Source organism: Planococcus citri, chromosome 2, assembly GCF_950023065.1.
Source record: "Planococcus citri chromosome 2, ihPlaCitr1.1, whole genome shotgun sequence".
NCBI lineage: Eukaryota > Metazoa > Arthropoda > Insecta > Hemiptera > Pseudococcidae > Planococcus > Planococcus citri.
In genome coordinates, this window is record NC_088678.1 from 50,233,324 (window position 1) to 50,254,768 (window position 21,445).

At 32.1% G+C, this 21,445-nt stretch overlaps 1 long non-coding RNA gene across 1 annotated transcript in view; it reads right to left on the minus strand.

Moving 5' to 3' along the window:
- Positions 1–9,936: 9,936 nt before the first annotated feature.
- LOC135836308 (uncharacterized) overlaps positions 9,937–21,445 on the minus strand; it is a 109,995-nt gene continuing 98,486 nt past the window's right edge. Inside the window, exons 4-5 of the long non-coding RNA XR_010557019.1 lie at positions 19,116–19,216; positions 9,937–10,108 (exon numbers count right to left, since the gene is read on the minus strand). This is a non-coding gene — a long non-coding RNA (uncharacterized LOC135836308). The remainder of the gene's footprint in view (positions 10,109–19,115; positions 19,217–21,445) is intronic.

Genomic DNA, 21,445 nt, shown 5'->3' on the forward strand with positions numbered 1-21,445 from the left:
GGGAAAAGGTTTGTAGGAATTTTTGGCAAAAAATGAGACTTCCGAAATTTGAAAATCTATCAATTATTTGAAAAGCTGTCTCTTTAAAAGATTGGGATTATTTATGGCTACTGGCTATTTTTCAATGAATTTTTGTATTAAAATATGTAGTTTGTAACCAGTGACCGCACATCAAATACCTACGTATATTTAACATAAAGTGTCTTGTAAGTATCTACTGTCATCTGTCATGCATTTCCCTGAAGAGTCAGGAGTTGTCAATTTTTCACATATTTCCCTTCAACTCACAAACGCATGATTATTAAAAACACAGCCAAAATTCAAAATACTTCAAGTCGAACAATTCAACATTTTTTTCTAACATTTGCGAGACCATTATTAAAGTTACCTATCTCAAACGTTGGTCTTCTGAAACATTTCCTCTTTTGTTCACAGCTCAGAATTTTTCCGGCGTAGAAAATTGAACGACTTAACGAAAGTAGGTAACTTTTTGCAGTGTAAGAATTTCATCATTTTTTTTACCATGCCCGGCAAGTCGAAAGAAAGCGAAATATTTACGATAGATATCGATGAAAAACGAAAACCAATCAATCAGCTTTTCAGCACTATTCGCAAAAGCAGTTTGATTGACGATAAAGAAAAAATACGTTTGTTCGTTTTTGTTTAATTTTAATTAACTAATTCCGCGCGAATAAATTGGCTGAATGACAAGGGCTGAAAAAAAATTGAAGGTATTTTTTTCTCGTTGTTTACGTATTTTTTAAAGCTCGAATTAATTGTACTTTACGTATACAAATTATAAACAGAAGGGTACCTAATAGGAGTTGGATGTTTTCGCGAATAAGGTTCGAATTTCGTTTAGTAATCATTACTTCGCAGAAATAATTGAAGAGAGTATAGAGGATTATATTTAAATGGAAATAAATCGCGGTACGCGGCGTTAAAATTGGACTAATTTATTCAGTTCGATTGGTTGAATTGTATACGTTATGGATTAGTACAAAATGCTCCATGGGCGACCCTGCAGCTCGGCATGGCACCTATACGACGAAATTTTTTCCTGCGTCCATTCGCCATATATATCCTACTGGCATCTCGTGTACCCATACGACGATGTTAAAAACGGAGGAAAATTAAAAATATCAACATACCATAAATCAGCATAGTCAGTGACCCTTTTATGTCAATGTACTCAAACCCGACAAACGTACCAGCTTATTAAACTAAGTGCCTCGTGATAAAATAAATGGCGCAGAAAGATTTACAAAACCTACGCTTGATTTCGTCAATGAACTTAATCGACGAATAACGACCGAAAAAAAATTCAATACTAAGCCAATTCGCATGGAAAGGGGACAAGTTTTTAGAATTTGAATCCCGTTTCACATTTTATTACGTCTCGTTTGTTTACTATAAGTTTTCTCGCCGTAACCCTCTAAACTTCGACGACAACGGCGAACAGCCGAAATTCTCGAGGGCTACAATGACGAGAGTAATTTTTGTTCGAAGACAATATGTTGCAGTGTCATTACACAGAATTCGGTTCACGATTAGACATTTGCGGTCGTGTCGAAAGCTTCCGCGTCACCGTGTTCAAATTAACGTCGAATTTTTAAGTAATTAAAATTTCTCGTTTGAAAAGTACAGTAATGCGACAAATGTAAGCGAGTATTTCTCTCACGCGCGTCATCATGTAACGTGTTTAAATTTAAAATTAAACAACTTCGATTTGAAATTTGCGCCACGCCGCGCTTTCCCTAAGGAAATTAAAAACTTCCACCCGGGTGTAATCTTTTGCGCCTATTAAGACTTTCAGGTGTGCAAGATGACAAACACAATGTGTAACTTTTGTCGACGACGACGGTGTGCAACTTCGTCGTCGTGCGCGGTCTGCCTGCCTGTCTTTGTAAAGCTCGATGAAAGCTTAATGATTTATTTTAAACGAAACCGAGGCGACGCGACGCGACGTGTAAGAGTTTATTTGAAAAATTTCAAAAGACCAAACTTCTTCGTTTTTAATGCTAAAATGTTTAGCTTCAGATGAAATAAAACAATTGTAGTGTTTTGTTGAGAAGAAATGTCAAGAGAGGTTATACCTCAAAGTGTAAGTAGATTGTAAAAAGCACATCTGGAGTATTTACTCGATAATTTAATATCCTAGACCATTTTTAACTCACTTCGGGGAGATTTTAGGGAAGTGATGAGTTTAGCTCGCGCTCAAATTCACCATCTTGTCGAAGTCTCTAAATTAGCTTGACACTAGATAGCATTCTACTCAATGTGATATAGGTAGTCAAATTAGCTCGTATGAGAACCCAACTTGAAATAAATTGGGAGAAAATTGGTTCTATACAATTTTAATGAGCGTAACATTTTACATAAAATTGATTGTATGAAATGTTTTGTACGATCCACCCCCCACCCACCTAAAAACGAAATACGTCCCTCCCATTTAATTTTAAAAGGCGACTGACGCATAAGAGAGGTAAAATGGCCCTCGCCGAGCTTCCATTGTGGAAAGTTTCAAACCCCTAGCCTCCCCACCACCTTCTGAAATTACAATACAAATTATTTTCTCACTATCAGTCCCATGTGAACGGATTTCTTAAACTTTTTAGTATGATGTAAACATTTATAAGAGGGGGGAATATATTACAGTAAGTCCCTCTTATTAGAATCGAGGTTGGGACTAGGTATGTTTGATTCTATAAACCGGAATATTCTATAAAGCAGAAGGATAAAAAATGCCAAATTCCAAACTTGTTGAAATTTCATTTAATTTTATCACTTTTTGATGTTTTTTGAAGTTAATTTCAATGATTTTTCGGGTTTTTAGTTACCTACTTACGTATAATGGATCATGCACGCCATCTGTTAGCAGAATCAAAAAGCTGAAACTGGTTCGAGCGTCTATAGAGGTCAACACTGAGGAGCTCAGGGTCTCTAAACTACCTGGCTAGCTCCAAGGTGCTTGTGTAGATGTCACTAGTAAGTAGTAAGCAAGTGGGAAATTACTAGTGGAAGCTCAAAAATAAATTTCCTTGAGATATGTCATCAACGCGATAGAGGCAACACCAACATAAAGGATGTTAGCCCAAATACCCAATTTGGCATAAGGGTATGAGTTGATTTGTACACGATACCACCTGGAGTGGTTATACAACTCGATGATGATGATGATGATGATATAGTCTTTAATATGTTTTGAACACTTTTTTGGATGATTTTTATAAAATTTTACAAAAATTTCATCATCTTTTGCCAATTTTCACTAACTTTAAATCTGTATTTCATGTTTTTATGCCATTTTAACATGTTTTCAACACTTTTTCATCCAATTTTTGTTAAATTTTGCTGAAATTTGTGATTTTCTCCAACTTTTGAAGATTAATTGATTCTATTAACCGAATGAAATGTGCTTTTCTATTCTAATAAGTGGAAAAAATTGCATGTAAGAAGATACAAACGTTATGTCCCGGCACATTTCATTCCATTAACCAATATTATTCTATTATCCACAATTCTAAATTCTAATAAGCAGGACTTACTGTATATCGACATAATAGAAAAAGTGATTAGAACGACGAGACATTTGAATGACAAAACACAGTATAGTTCAACGACAAATTGTTAATGATGGTTCAGCCTTCAGCACAACAATATAGGTACATGATACAAACAACAATTCGATTTCATATAACGACAAAAGAAACATAATCCACATCCAATAAAAATTTTTAACACTAAAAAAACTGATTGCCTAAAAGAAAAATGATCGCCTCGTCAAAAAAATTATTTCTCATTTTGTAATGAAATTTCTTTTGTAAAAATGAATAACTTTTATGAATGGGAAGTCCTTCATTTTTTGATAAAACTCTTTTTAAAAATGAATTTAAAAAGGTTGTGGTTTCCAAAAAATTTGATTTCATGCAGAAATTGCTAAAAATTGTAAAAAAGTAGTGGTTTTTTTAAGTTGCTAAAATTGTGAAAAATTTTTGTTTTTTGGTCAAAACTTTCAAAAAGTTTTCCTTTTTCCAAAATAAATGTTGCTTTTTACAAAAAAGCCAAAAATCCTGTTTTTTTTGCAAAATTCCAAAAAAAAAATACTGTTTAAATCTCTAAAAATTGATAAAAACTTCTACTGTTTTTTTTTCGCTAAAATTGTGAACAAGTTTTGCTTTTTTGGTCAAAACTCAAAACCACTAAAAAGATCTTCCTTTAGATCGAAACTATAAATCTTTTTTTTTTACCAAAATGGCTCTCAAAAAATTTTATTTTACGTTAAAACTTCCCAAAAGTGTGTTTAAAAACTCCCTGGTGAAATTTATAATCCTTCAAATTACTTCCATCTCCTTCTGCTGCAAAAAAAAACAATAAAAAGCACTACTTGTGCTGTAGATGAACTAAAAAAAAATCAACAAGCCGAAGTACACCTTCAATCAAGTTAGTACATACCTACCTAATTAGTAATTATAATCATGTAAAAACGTCAACACGAATGGTCCTAAATGAGAAAAAACTTCCCAACAATTACCTACTAAGTAGGTACATTAATTTATTTACCTATTAATTTTCAAAAATAAATAAAACGAAACTCATTTTTTCGAATACCTAGCCCAAATAAAAGCATTCAAAAAACAAAGAAATCAAGCGTCTACGTAATTAATCTTTCAAGTTGTTTAAACTGATCGATTTCCAGGGATGAAAATACCTAGCTAAAAATAAAAAGCCTAACAAAGCTTTTTTTATTCTAGAATCAATGTTTTTTTTTTCCTCGTATACTTTTGGACAGTACTGCGTGATCCCTTTGGGAAATAAGAACACAATGTACGTTAGGTACGTAGGAAGGTATATCGAATACATCGCTCGAGCAGGCAGGTAAATTTAGAATAATTTTAAACCATATTCTACGCGATGTGGATGTGGAATGCTGATTTTATACAACAATGAATCTATAATGAAAGCGTTTAATAAAATACCTACTCGTACATTCGAACTCGCCCCGTAACTCGGCTACGAGTATTTTTTTTCACTCGCCTTGCTCGCTGCTTTTTTTTTCCTCTGTACATAAAAAGCGTCCGTCGGCGTCGTAATTTTCGTCGGAGCATTTTTCATCGCGGCCGAATGAATTAAAAATTAAGGAGATTAATCTTCGAATCTTCGAGGCGTGAAAATTGTGTTGCAATAAGAATAAATTATTCATATTTGGTTTACCGACTTTACAGTAGGTATTTTTTACCCGCACGTTAATTAATTTTTTTATTCGTACCTTTACATTATTTTCCTATGGACTATATTTGTTTAACAATTACGCGATCGCGCATAAAATGTTGATAATTTGCGCACTTTTTTTTTAAAAAAAAACATCGATTCTTGGCACGAAAGAAGAAAGCTAATTACGGCCTAACTTACATAAAAAGCAGGATTTCTTCAGACGAGTTGACAACAGCCAGAACATCTTCACGCCTGAGGCAGCAGCAGAAAAATAAGTCTCAACTTTACAAAAAAGAAAATGAAAAAAGGGAGAAAACTAAAACTCTACTTCAATTATCAAAACCATTTCTCTCAACGCGATACCACAAATTAAACATAAAAAATCATAAATTACCTAACCGAGCAAAAAAAAATTACCTGCGCAAAGTAAACCATTTAATACGAGGTTTTTTTCATTTTTTTTTCTTACATCAACTTATTTAATAATGGGAAAATATTCATCGGGTTGTTTTAAAAAGTTCTAAATTAAATATTGTTTCTAATGCAATTCTTACTGGAAATGTTTTTTTCCTTTTTTAGAAAAAAGATACGTCCTCGAACCGTGAAGAACTTATATTACAACGCGCCTGAAAGTAATCTGGAATAAAATTTCTACATTAAAGCTTGTTTCCTTTCGTTCAACAACAGTTTAAACCGGAGAAGGTTCACTAAAAGTTCATTTTCGTTAAACAAACATTAATTAAAATTAACTGTGAGTTTCTGGTTTGCAGTTTATATTACAGTTGTCTCGCCTCATTCGTGAATTGTGTAAACAGTTCCTTTTGTTTTACCATGATTAAGAAGAACTTTTTTCGGGTGACTTTTTAAATTAACGAATAACGAGAGTGGATATTAAATTGAAACACCCTTGCATCGCAATTACAATGTAGATAGTGTAGGTAGAAAGTACTTACTTACCTATTTTGTATAAGTGTAAGTACCTACCTAGTACCTACCAACCTACCTGCGTTTAAAAATTGGAGACGTCTTTAATAACGAGCTCTTAGGTAGCTATGAGCTTTGCTTTTCAAATAGTGTAAGTTGAATACGAATTCACAAGATCATAGTGTTTCAATCTTTTACGTTTTCCTTTTATTTTTTTTATTGGGTCTAACCAAGTCGATTCGAGAAAAATCGAGGCAAGCTGTAAGAAAATGAAAAATCAAATTTTTTGTGCCACCATTCAAAGGTTAAAGAATGTACAACTCCAAGTCAAAATTAGAATCCGAGAAGGTACAAAAGTTGAAACAAAAAAAAATGGATATTTGGTTGTTAGAAGCGGGTTTATCATAGAGGTAGGTAATTTGGAAAAATCCCCCCCCCCAAATGGTTTGGTATAGAAAAATTGTATATATTGAATCCAAAAAAATAGGCTGTTCGCTTTAAAAGTTGGAAAATTTTTATGAAAAAAAAAAAAAAATTGAATTGATAAAATACTTATAAAGTTGTCACAATACAGAACAATTTTGAAAAACAACGCTAGGTAGAAGGAGAATCATTACTTCTAAAGAGGTTTTTCAAGTAATTTTGAAAAACTCCAACAACAGGTCAGATTATTCTATTTTTTGGGCAATTTTTGGAAATCAGTCAACTGAATGAGAAATTACAAGTCTTGGGGTGATTTTTTTAAAAAATAGATGCGCTTTTTATTGCATGCAGGGTTTGAAAAACGACGTTAGACAGATAGAAAATCATGATGCATAAGTTGGTATTTCAAACACACAAATTCTACTCGTGACAGTTTAAAAACACAACAACAACCTTGGTTGTATGCAAAATTACAGCTTCTAAGGCGGTTTACACATTTCTATTCAGAGCAGTTTTTAGAAAATGATGTTCGTTAAATGAAAAGTCATTACTCTTAAGATAGTTCTTAAAACATCGACTTCTATTTGAGATTGTTTTTAAAAAACAGCGTTGACTGGATTCGTAAGGTGATTTACAAATAATTTATTCAAATCGTTGATGGATTTTTGTAAAACAATTTTAGCTATGTGGAAAATCAAAACCCCTAAGGTGGTTCTTCAAACACACATACCTATTCGAGATCTTTTGAAAAACAACGTAACCTATAGGTAAAAAGTCATCCCTCTTTAGACGGTTCTCTTATGTTTTACACAAAGTTTCAAATATTTCATAGAGTTTATCGAACGTTTTCCAATGGTTTTATGTCATTTTAATAAGGTTTAGCCTTATTTTCCTCAATTTCTGTCCAATTTCGCTACAGGGGCCCATTTCTTAGACTACTGATAATTTATCAACGTGCTGGTTTGAGCGATTGGTTGGGGGGGGGCTTTTCATTTGCAAAAATACTGAATAAATCATTGTTTCGTTTTAAATATTCACCATTTTTATTCCACAAAAATCTTGAAAATGGAAGTTTTTCAGTCAAAAATGAACAGTTTGTTCAAAAATTTCAATCAGGTTCTCTAAATTTTAAAATGAAATTCATAATATTTTCTCCCGCTTTTTTGAAAACTTGTCTCAAAAACGCTTAGCAGAGAGAAAATGAAATTGAAAAACAAAAAATATGTTGAATATTTTCAATTATCCTATTGGTATAATTAGGTACTTAATTAGCAAATTTTGGATTTTGAATTTGAAAAAAAAATCAAATAGGCTATTTTGGTTTAGATTCGCAAAAAAAAAATCATCTGTAAGTACTAACATATTGGAATTTTCAAATAAATAAATAAAGATTTAAAAAAAAAAAAAAAAAACATAAATGAATGAAAACGTAGGAACATTTTTTTGAAAAAAGTGAAATTGCTCTGCTTAGGTAGTAATTTTAATAAGTTTTCAAAGAGTCCGAGGAATTTTGTTATTTTGAGCTTTGCAGGAGATCATTTTCAGTAAATAGGAACCGTGTCAACCATTAAACACCCAGACAAATCTAGAAGTGCTTTGAAAAAATTATTTTGATTTTTTGAATAGGGCTTACATGAATATAATTTTGACGTGCTGTATATCCCCCTAGCCCTCAAGACTATTTCGTAAATGATAAATCAACTTTTTTTGATTTTTTGTAAATTACAACAAAGCAAAGCACCCAACTAGAGTAAATTTGAGAGAGTATGATTGATTACATTCCACATTCCACGAGTAGAGACCTGAATTCACATTTTTTTTTGTCTGAGTTTTTTAACCCACTGGCCGCCAGTGTAGGTTTTACCCTTAATTTTAGCATCCCGATTTTGTGGGTATCTAGAATTATATATTTTTTGGGAGGAGGAGAGTTTCAACGGCCTCTGTATTCCTCCGTAGCGCCAATCAAACTGTATTTCCAGGACATTTTCCTTACTATCGGATCGATTAACTTGGTATATAGAAGTATCAATTCGTAATAGGAGTCTCTGATGAGTATACGGTCGTACAACATGGTAACTACTAATTCGAATCATCAAAAGGCTTGATTATTCCTGGCTATGTAATATGAAACCAATTTTATACTTCGACTGAGTAAATATCGCGCTTGATAGGTAATTCGAAGCTAGCGAACTTATACGTTGGAAAAATAAACACAGCCAAGATTCTATTGATCAAGATAATCCCCGTCTCTCATCTCATCTAGTAAAGTGGGAATTTTGCGGCAAACGCTCGCTCGTCGTCGTCGCTAATCCTTAATTAACAAATATTTAGCACGAAAGTGAACCTTTCTTCTTTTTTTTTCTCCTATGGTACCGCGCTACGGCTACACGCTGCAAAAGCTCAAAGCTAAATTTATCTTTTTCTCGGCGTGTTTTCTATAGTCGCCGGGGGATTAGAATATTCAAATTTTCATTGCTGCGCTATTTATCCAAACATTTGTGTCCGAATGGGTGTTGTCGTCATCGGTATTTTCCGCAAGACTGACTTAGCATTTTGCCTTTTTGTGTAACATTCGTGTGCGCGGCAACTTTTACAGTTTAATGTAGCAGGCTACGTGGTTAGTGTTCTGATTTGATCAACCTACCACTTTGTAAATTTATCTTTTAGGCGATACTAGAAAACGAAGAGAATTAATTTGTTTTCCTGTCGTACGCGCGCCTCGATCCTCGCCTCCTCTCGCCATCATCGTAACGCTGATGGGGTTCTCATATATACTCAGCCATTAGAGAAGAAGAGCGAACGTAAATGAGATTTTAGGCGTGAGAAAAATACAGACACTGCCATATAGAAATTCGATCTTGGCGAACTTTCTCAATAAGTACGCATCGTATAACCTTTTGATCACTTCTAGGATTCAATTTTCAAACTTTCATTCCGGTTTGATGTATTAATTAAAATGCTTTCAAATGTGTTTCCAACGTTGTTCAGTTCAATGGACCGAATTGTTTTACCAATCGTCGAGTACTCGGGATTTATCGACGGTTGATATTATATCTATGCTATGTACCTTTTTTGGGGGGGGGGGAGGGGGTATAAACTATTTTATTTTTTAGTTGTATTCACTTTTCAGGTTTAAGAAAAATTATTCCAAGTATGAGACAGAATCGAATTTTTTCAGGTTATCGAATTTTCAAAAAACTGAAGCGTTTTATATGTACTTAAACCTTCTTATTTACAAAAAATATATATATAAAAAAATAATTGAGAAAGGTAGGAATTATTTGATTGTTGACGAAGGTTGATAAAAATTTATCTTCAGCAAAATTCTTTTCTGCTACAATGCTCACATGTAAATTTCAAAAAGGTACATGTAGAACGTTAGCAAACACACAACCTACTTACTTAAATAAACCCAGACTTTTTTTTAGTCATTCTGCATGATACCATTATTGAAAATTTAACCGAGCGAAAGTTCACCTCGCAGAACAAATCCTTTGATAGAAGTCGGCGTTGCATCATTTTGATTCTATTTCTTACGTGAAATAACCTGCACAAAAGAAAAAGATCAAACATTTTCATCATCGAAAGAACATCGAACAACATATTAAACTTTAATCAACGCATTTTAATGACTAAGAAAAAAAAAACTAAAAATCCTCTAAGCTCTTTATCCTCGTATGAATCTATCTACATCTTACACGTTCACTCAGCGCGGTGGCTGAAATCGATAAAAAGGATTTTATTAGTTCTTTAGAACGTTTTTCCTTTATTCCTTTCATAATCAACGCAGTCATAACGAAACCGAGTTTATTGAAAGGAAAAAGAATTTCAAAAGTTTAATATAGCAAAGACGGCATTTGACACACGATTTTCTCAACTTCTATTACCGTTAATGTTCGTTCCCCTCGTTCGATAGGAGGATATTGGAGCTAAAGCTTAAACCTTAAAAGTATATTAGAACCTCTTCTAGTGATGATTTCAGATTAGCAACCTCTATATCAATAAGAAGTAATGATTTCAGAATGTTGTACAAGTACAAGCCTATATGTAACTTTTCTCCGTATTATAAATTTCTTGGAAATGTTGAATGTAGGCAGTCGAGTTGATAATGGGTAGGTACATTAAGGTACCTATTCGTTAAAAACAATCCATAGACTTGTACAAAACTCATTCCTGGAGACATTTGCTCCATTTTTTTCAGATATCTCCGCCTTTTTAAAATCCAAATCTGACTCATATTCCTCCTCCTCCTCCCCCCCACAAATTATTCTGAAAAAAATCAAACTGCATGTTCAATTTCGATTAAAATAATGGTGGAAAAATAACCGATTACAATAAGCACTCGAAACCGTATTTTTATAATGGCATGAAAAAGTACGAAAACAATTTTTCCTCATTATAAAAAAAAAAGAAAGAAACAAAGAAAAAAAATGCAAAAACTTTTTAAAATTTTCATCCGTCTTTAAAAAGCGAAAAATCGACGCCTTCGCACGTGATGATTATAGCGTTTAAATACCGCTCGAATTTAAGGAAACCAATTTTTGTATGCCAGTCGAATATTTTAAGAGCCTTGTTATACATGGTAGCCAAGTTTTTACTCTGCATTTATTGTTATCTGTGAAGTTGTGCAAGTCAACTTTACCACCAAATCGAGTATTACTAAAAGTAGCACGTACTACGGTTTCATCTTAGATTGTGGTAATATTTTGCATTTAAATAGCTATTTTCTGCTAGCAGTTGAAGTTCAAAATAAGTCTAAAAATTAACGTCAACGTAAAGTTTCGTCGCTATTTCTCGCCTCTACTAAAATGGCTTTAGCTTTTTGAATATTTACACTTATCTTGGAAATATGAGCGAGATTTAATGCCTCTAGACCATCAACATACTTTTTTATCGCGGTATTTCACCGAGCCTAATAAATAAACGTTTAACCTTTTATACATTTATGCGACTAAAATATATTTTTTTAATACAACTTCAAATTATTATCGAAGATGAATTTTCTCATTAGGTAGTTTATGGTATTCCAATGAAGAGATAACCCGCATACCATCGTATCGTACCTATCGTGTACCTTATTACCTACTTACTTATCAATGATACCGCATGCACATTCGACAAAACTATATAATCACGCAGAAAATAGTAAACTATTGGTAAGCAAACAAAGGCAATGGTAATAGCTTTTCCATGTTATTAACATACTAGGAACTTGGAAAATGAAAATAACTTGGTAATTTTATATGATAATGCAGCGTTTGTTGTTGAAATTTGTGACAGTACCGTAGACGATGGCGTTTAAACAGACACCCTGTGCTTCATTAAAGATTTATTGTATTCTACGCGATATCGTTTCATGAACGAAAGGAAATGAATTCCGCTTCAATGTTTTAAATTTCGAATACAGCTATCGAAACCATCGTCTTGATATGTTGACATTTCAAAGAAATTTTTAATCGCAATTTATTCGTACTAGAGACGCGAGTAACTTTGATGAGCAACTTGTGAATTTTTATTTGAAGAAAAAAGTTTTGTGAGCCAATTCAAGGATCTATGAGCATTAAGTAATGGTGTCAAAGAAGTTCCAAAATATAATCAGATATCACAATTATCTACTTACAGTCCGATTACCTGAATTTTAAAATTCATAAATCAAAAGGATCGTCTCCCCACCCCCTCCCCCTCTACACCGTCTTTCTCTTCCACGAAATTTTAAGTATTTTTTTTTTATTTCAACCAAACACGATAGTATTTCCTCAGAAAATAATGATACCTACATCAAGTATTTTGTTCGTTTGTTTTTTCAAAATTTTATTTTTCGTTACATTTTTTTTTCAATTTTTTTACGATTTTTCGAATCTTTTATTACAGAGTCTCATAATTTTGTGATAATTCATCGATCGTTATTTTTGTCAAAAAATATTTAAGTATTTTCCACTTTTTTATCAGGTATTTTTCCTGTTTGCATCTATGAGAAAAATGCTTGCATCAAGAATTAAATTTCTCTAGAAAGGGAGGTATCTCAACCGGTGAAAAATTGTTGAACCAAATCAAAAGAACATGTAAAATACAACACAAGCCAAGATTTCAAGCGCTAAACTGCATTTTTCAATGTTTAGTGAAGAAAAAATGTAAAAAAAATCAAACTTTTACCAAATCAACTTAGAAAGCTAAAATTTGGTATGTACTCATTTCTGATCCCTCAAATCGATTAAAAACAATTTCGAAACCATTTTGAGCAGTTCTAGAGCCTCCAGCAGATTTTTGGGAATTGAAATGTCCATCAAATTTTATCTAATGAGTTTGGAGAGCTAAAATTCACTTTATACTCTGATTTCAATTTGTTGAAATTAAGTGAATCAGGATTTTAGAAAAATGGTGTGTAATTGGTGAAATGGACGTGACTGAAAAACACTATAATAATTGCGTTTACACGAGCTAAAGTCAATTTGAACACTTTGTATGGCAGTTTCTGAAAGTCTAGAATATTCGAAATGTGATTTTAGACTCCAAAATTGCTTGAAACCACCTACAATCTACTCAGAATTTTGAAATTAAAGTAGATATGTAGTAAAATTTAGTTTTATGAGTTCATTTGGTAATTTTTTTGGAAATTTCAACTTTCAAAATTTTTCTGCAGTCTTCAGAACTACTGAAAACGGTTCAAAACCGTTTTCAATCGATTTAGTGCGATGAAAATAGAGAAAATATTAAATTTTAGCTTTCTTCGGTCAATTTGGTAATATTTTGATTTTTAATATTTTTGAATCATTCAAAAATCTATCAAAAATTGTAAAATGCACTAAAGTTTTTGAAATTTTGGCTGGTGATACAATTTTGTAAGTTCTTCTGATTTAGGTAAGTACGTATCAACTTCCTTCGTAAGAAAAAAATCCATTTTTCAATAAAGAAGCAACGAGGAGAGCGTGAGAATCAAAAATGGACACCTGATTCAGACTCAGTGACTTCAAATTAGTTAGAAAACACGTTGACAATAATTAAAAACAAAAAAAAAACACGAAATTTCAACGAACCCTTGCAAATAACTAGCGTTGCGAAAATTCGTGTTGATAAAATTGCATAACCAGTTTGCCGTAAATACGATAGACACGTATGTAAAGAAATACTACACACGTCATTACGGATACCCAATACCTACATATCAACTACCTAAACATATGTTTCTGGTAGACAAAATTCTTCTATAGTGAGACTTTCCTCTGAAAATGATTCATTTTTCGGCTCAAAATTGAGAAAAAATTTCTTATTCCAAAACATGATGTTGAAAAATGTTTTTTTTAACTAATTGGGGGAGAGGTGGCGCCGAACTCATCAAAAATGTGCTCAGAATCGATCTCTGAGCTACAATTTTTGAAAAAATACGATTTAATGAAAGGGGGACGCACATCACAACTTGACAATAGATTTTGGCTCAGCTGTCTGCCTCAAAATATAAAAATACCTAGTCAGAAAAAAGTTTTTACCATTTTTTAAAAATTCTTTTTAATTTTTGTGAATTGATTCAGCTTTTTAATCATGTCAGTGGATATGACTACTTATTAAATAAATTCTTGGCATTTCGCCTTTATACAAAACATTTTTTATATCAGGAGGCCTCTTCTCACATTTTTTATTCAAAATTATCAATACGAGAAAAGTCCCCAAACAAAAACAAAAAAAATTGAAAACACCCAAAAATACGTCATAAGGTCAAATTTCAGATAGGTACTGAAATTCATTCTATTTCTGATGAATTAAAAAAAATTGGTCTGATGGAATTTGAAAAGAAAGCTACAATTATGTAGATTCATATACCATTGTTTTATACTCCTCGAAAAACGGTTGACGATTATTTTGATCTGTAGCGGATTCTTGGATTCTTTAGATTTTGAGAAATTGTCATAAAAAAGAAGAAAATGAAATTCAGTAGTTCAGCACCCGTAACCTTGTTTTAACGGTTTACGCAACCACTACGATCAATTTACGTATATGAATTGTCAAAATCCATTTCTACCCATTCAAATCCAAAAAATTTCCTAAAAATGAACATTTCTTCGTTCAAAATTAAAAATCCCAAAATCCACTGGAGAGATTTCTGAACAACTCAAAACCACCACAAAATACCAATCGATTAATTGGTCAAAAGTAGGGTCCCTAAAATACCTAAGTACCTATAACATAGCTTTTAGATATTCATGATTTTAGGGGAAAATACTAATAATACATATGTACTACTCTGATGCTTAAAAATTACAATAAATTATCAAAAAGAAGTACTCATTTGAAGCTTGTAAATCGATAGGTAAAGGTAGAGGTACCATTAAGATAGATACATAATTATAACGATCGAAGTTCGTGTTTTTCTTATAAATTAATACAAAAACGTAATTTTGGAAAATGTTCTTTCTATACGTATGTATATACATATACCTTATCGAACGAATAGAAAATTAATTGATTTAATTATCGAGAGTAAAGTTCATTAACCGAGTCCATTCATGGCGGATTAATTCGCAGGAATGTTGTTTTGAAAAATAATCTCATTATTAATAAACGAACGTTTTGTTCGATGAAGGCAAATAGTACCGAGCGACGTAAAACAGACGTTAAGTTGATCAAAATTTCATAGCGAAAAACTTTGTTAATTCCGCGATGTAGTATTTTGTGTAACGAATCATACTACAGGAGACAGAGAGATGAAGTTTCACATTTTCAGATAAAATCAGCTTAATTAAAATTTCAACTTACGTGTTCTAGCTGCTGCTAAGAATTTCAGAGGAAAAAAAACGAGAAAAACTTATATCAAAGTAAAAATTATGTAAAACAGATTTTTATGTACCAGTTCAACGATAACGAGAAGACAAAAAGCTGGCGAAAAAATAAACTTTTACGGTATAATTTCGCAGAAAACGTACACATTTAAAGCATTACACCAACCGACGTATTTTAAGAGTTGATCTTAATGGAAGCAGAGATCTTTTTTCATCGCCATTCAACTTACTCAACTCAGCACGCAACTATCGGCATACGAAATTGATAAAAATCAGTAAAGTTTTTATTGTGAAATTGAATTTTTTTTTCACTTGCATCGGATGATCCGAGCGCGCGAATTTTCGATAAAACTTTTAATAGAAAAGTACTAACTTTTCGCTTTCGTATTTTTTGGCCGGAAAAATTCCGACCATGTTTTCATCCATATAATGACGTCAGCGTAACGTAAATGATTCGTTTTTGTTTGTTAAAGTACCCAATTTATAGAAGGGTTCTTACTCGAGCACGTTTTAAATACTTCGAGTGCAGTTTCAGATTAAATACACCGTGTTTATACGCGTCATTAATGAGTAATTAGCGTAGAGATTTATCGCAGAGTTTTTCGCAACGATCAAGCAGAAAAAACCAGGTCAAAATTTTCATATGGCAAATACGAGTACATACGTTCGAGAACGCGTAAGTATCTTTTATAAAAATGAATCAATTTTAATAATAAATTCGATCTCGTTTACACGAGATGCGAGAATTGCAGACATGAAAATCGTTCGAGAACATCAACGAATTCTGCAGCATGGTTGGAATGCTTCGCAATGTTTACTCAAAGTACATAGTAGGTACTCGTATTTTAATCCTTACAAGATTCTGTGCAAATGTCGAATGTTTCGTTTATTTATAATTTCTGTAGCGTGACGTTAATTAACGACGTAGATGAATTTCAAAGTTGAACCGCGTAGATAGAACTATATTCAGTGACCTGCGAAAGTGTTCACTGCTCACAAATTCAGTTCGTAGCCATAAGATACACAACGCAGTACATTTCGATTTGTGAAAAGGATTTACCCCTCAATAAATATAACGAGTTATCAGCGAAAAACACCGGCATTTCAATTTAATATTTTCAATGTGGCTTTTTCCCTTAAGAAATTACCGGACGTTAACAACAGCACTTGTAATAATGGCGCGTTTTGGTAAAGAGGAAAAAAAAGGAACCGCTTGAGCGCTCAAGCAATTACAACGAAAACTTTTCAACACTATATTGAACAAATTACCTACGAAAAAAAATCTCTCGCGACTCTTCACTTTATCCTTTTCAATTTTCAATATCTAAAATATTTAAGCCGTCTCGAGCAGCTTGAAATTAGTACAGTAGAAAAAACTCTAGGAAAAAATTTATAATAAAAATTAAAAGTCGGAAAAGTGTAATCGCCGAGGTTTTATACCTTTTAATAAATTAGTTCGAGCATATTTTAAATATGATTAAAAAAACGTAAACTTCCGTGAAAAAGAATTCAATTTCCACAACAATTCCTGAGGTTGATGGAAACGAAAAAAAAAAAGTTTTAATTTTAGTTAGTTTTACCCTTACCGAGTTCTCTAAGTCTGTTATAGCATTTACTGGATAATTTTTACTGCTTAAAGTTCTCGTTTTGAGTCCAAAGTTTCTGGCGAAATATTAAAATTATTTTAAAAGGTTTTTATCACAGAATTTTTTTTTTCATCGCATCCGAGATGAATTTTTCTTTGATTATCATGAAGAAGGTAGGTAGTTCGCAGTGAGTTAAAAATAGTTCCACTCAAACAAACTTTTATAAGCTGTGGATTTTTCGCCAGGTTTACCAAGAGTAAGTAATTTTTAGTATTCTGTCGAGATATCTAAAAACAGGAATTTTTTTCTTAGTCGAGGAAAACCGAAAAATAAATTACGGATGGGGCTCGCGAATGGTTCAACAAAGAAGGAAAAATATGTAAGGATTGTGAAAAGTAGAAATTATTTGCTGCGAAGCTCACCAATTCACATGCAAAACTGAAGCATTTTTTAAAAAATTTTCAACTCGAAATTTTTTTCAGGATCTTCTAGAATTTTTTTGAACAAAAGTTTGGCTTTCAATTCCAACTTAACCTTGTCAAATACATAAAGCAATTCTCAAATAGGAAAAAAATGTTGAAAAATACAAAAAAATTATGAAATATTATCAAATTTGAAATAAAATTGTATATACGTACAAAAATCACACGAAGCATAAAAATTTTAGAATTCGCATAGAAATCACTTTAAAACTGTTACGAATAAATAATACATAAGTGCATTTTGAATCCCTCAATATTTCCATAGAATTATGAAGAAACGAACAAATCTCATTCTTGCCAAAACAATACTTTTAAAAAATAGCATTCTTCTCCCAATCATTTTTCCCATTCAACTGCTTGAGAAAGAAAGCACATAATATACCTCGAGGACTGAGGAAATGAACGGAAAAATTATTGATTTTCAAAGCTATGCAACTTTTGTGTTAAATTTTACTCGATATTTCACAGTTGTTAAGCAAACACTTGGTTTTTCACACAAAAGTTTCCTTTGTTTCGCCTCAAAAGAAGATATGGACACAACGTTTACTTTGGTTGGGTATCCTTCGAAACTTTTACTGGGTCATTAGCTACAACTTTGGCCAAATCTGACCTTTCTAGTAATTTATTTCACTCTGTGTACCTTAATTTTCTACTTCATTCGAATAAATACAGGTGAAAAAAATGAAGAAAAGGTGAATCAGCAGAAATGACGAAACCACTTCAAGTTACTCGTACACAAGTTTAGCTAAGGTAATTTTAATTCGTTTTAGGCTACGACAATTTTTCTTGGCCACTTTCATTCCTGACAATCAAATAAACCTAATTTCAAACATTATCTACATAGAGGAACTTTTAGCTCTCAAAGTTATAAAACCATCAAACAACAGCAAAAATAACCACACGAGTAGGTATACCTACCTCAATTTAAAAAAAAAAAAACTAGCGGGTAAGTGATGTGTTATCGTATAGAAAATTTCCCATTCAAACGGAGCTGTCCATTTCAGAATTTAAACGACTTTTAACATGGTAAAATCTAATTATTCCAACTTCAAAAAGGGGTAGGCTAAATTAATTTTCTGCTATTTTAAATTTATTGGCGCTAAAAGATGCAGTTAAGCTTATTAACATAAAAGCTTTAACTCAAAGATAAGTACCTACTCTACTCTGCAAGAGACTGCATTTTCTAAAATTATGGGGACGCTCCATGATTAGCGATGATATATTTCGCGAAAACTTTCCAAGGGTTATTTAATCAAAAGAACCATGAGATTCTCAACTCGAAATTAATTCGCTTATTGTACGAAAAAAAAATAACCAAAAGGGTCAGTTTTGTAAAAGTTGTAAAGCAGTTATGCCACGGTAAACATTATTTCAAAAATGTAAACAGTTTAAAAGTATCTACGCTTTAATTATCTTATTTTGTCCTTCAAAAAAAAAAAAAAAAATCAAAAGAAACTATGCACGAAAAAAGTAAAACAGTTGGTATACTTATACGTATAGTTCAACTTATATGAACTAAGAAGTGAAATTTTTCACCAGCTGTAAGCATAATTATATTTTTCATTTATTTTAATTAAACCAAGAACCAACTCGAAACTCCCAACAGTAATAATTAATTTCTAATTTTTTTTTACTCGCTGTCTAAACACTCCTTTTATATAATTTTATATAAAACAAAAATTTCATTAAAAGTTTTTAAATTTTTTATAGCTTACCAGTGATAATAGTTTGAATGTTTAAAGGTATACTATTTCAATCAAAATGAATATTCGAAGTTAAAGCAACACAGCAACACTCTTGAAACTTGCGGGTCAATCTGGAAAAATTATTAATTTGGTAATTATTTTTACAAAGTTGGAAAGAAATGAAAAAAAGGGAGCGGTTGCCACGAGACAATTCATTTCTTATATTTGCATTACAAAGCTCCTTATATAACCAAGGGTAAAGATACCTAATACAACACTTTTTTAAAAAAAAGAATAGTCTGCATAAAAAGTATTTATTTTATATTTTCACCCCAATGTAAGAATTTGCTCGAGAAACGAATTCGTTCTTAAGCTTTTGGAGGAAAAAGAAACGAAGCGAGCATTTAAAAATTTCCATTTTAAATACGACGAGTGAAATTTACACTGCAATGTTTACTTATCGTCACCATCAATACTTACAGTCAGCAGATTTCAAACTCTGTAAAAGGATCGGAAAGCGTTTTTTTTTTTTTTTTTTTTTTCAGAGCTTTGAGCACAATGATTATTACATACAATAATTCATGGTAAGTAACTTTTAATGCAACTTTGACGAATTGATCAATGAGACAGCTTGACAAGTATTTTTCATCTGTGTTTAAAAGGTATAGAGTTCACCTGAGATTGGGTACCTATATACATTTTATAGAAGTACTGTTTGAAAGCTTACGATGTGGTGTTATCAAGATAACACAATCTACACCTTTCGGCGACTACCTACTCAGTCTTTTAAGAAAACTCATTTAAACAATTTTGTGGAAAATAATTTTTTAATTTGTATTTTAAATCACTTTTTTGGATATGCATTTAGACCAAATTCAAACCGAGGTTCCTATAAAGTTACTTCAGTTTGCTTAGGTACCTAGAGACCTCCGAGGGTTTGACTGTAGATTTTGAACGGGTGGACATTTGTTGACCAAAGTTGGAGGAACCGTATAATTCGAACATTCGTCTAGACCTGACAAAATTTATTCTGCATTGAGTACGTTGTTTGTAATTTACAGCGTTATTAGTAGAGTGCTGTTGATAAATTCTGCCCAAAAGTGGTAGGTACGAGTTTGTCCAAAAAAAAAATGTTTATGGTTGCAATAATTTTGGCTAGTTCTGTTCAGATAGGAACAAAACTGAGCTGGATTGAAAGAGAGTAAAATGAAACCCCCATAACTAAGGGGGTTTTCAACTTTTTCAACGGATACGTAAAAATAGAGGTCTAATGGGTCAACTTCACCGGTCAAAACTTTTTTTCATGCTTTAAATAAAAAAACATCTTGCGCAGTAGGCAAGATTAACCGACTTTGCTCTGTTATACAGGAGAATAAACAAATTTACCGAAATTTACGGATTTATCAAAATTTACCAATTTACCAAAATTTACCAATTTACCAAAATTTACCAATTTACCAAAATTTACCAATTTATCGAAATTTACCAATTTACCGAAATTTACCAATTTACCCAAATTTACCGACAAAATTTACCAATTTACCCAAATTTACCAATTTACCAAAATTTACCAATTTACCAAAATTTACCAATTTACCCACATTTACCGACGAAATTTACAAATTTACCGACGAAATTTATCAATTTACCAAAATTTATCAATTTACCAAAATTTACCAATTTACCAAAATTTACGAATTTACCAAAAATTACCCCAGCAATTTACTAACATTTACCTCAGTAATTTACCAGACATTACCCACTAATTTACCAATTTTCCATTTTACCAAGAATTACCCCAGCAATTTACCACCATTCACCTCGGTAATTTACCAGACATTTCCTCACTAATTTACCAATTTTTTTTACCGAATTTTAATTACCCCAGTAATTTACTGCCAAAGGTTTTTAACAATTTACCAAACTTTACCAATTTACCAAAAATTGCCCAAGCAATTTACCAAAATTTTCGACCAACTTTAATTACGAGTAATTCACCAAAAATAACTAATCATTTTATTTACCTACTAAAAATTACTATTAATTCACCAAAAAAAAAATTATCAAAATTTACTGGCTATTTACCAAAAACTTAATGTTTTTTGTTAAAACAAAAATTACAATAGAAATTTTTCAAAAATTTTGATTTTTTATGGCAAAAAAATTTTAGACGGATAAAATTAACAAAAAAATTAACAAAAAAATCAACAAAAAATTTTCTCCTCTTGACTCGCGCGGGATTCGAACACCCGACCTCCGGCGCATCAATCTGCAACCTACACACCCTAACCACCCCATCTGTTTGTTGGGGGTGAGCCGTTTGCGAGATATAAGGGTTTACACAAATTTCTGCTTATCCA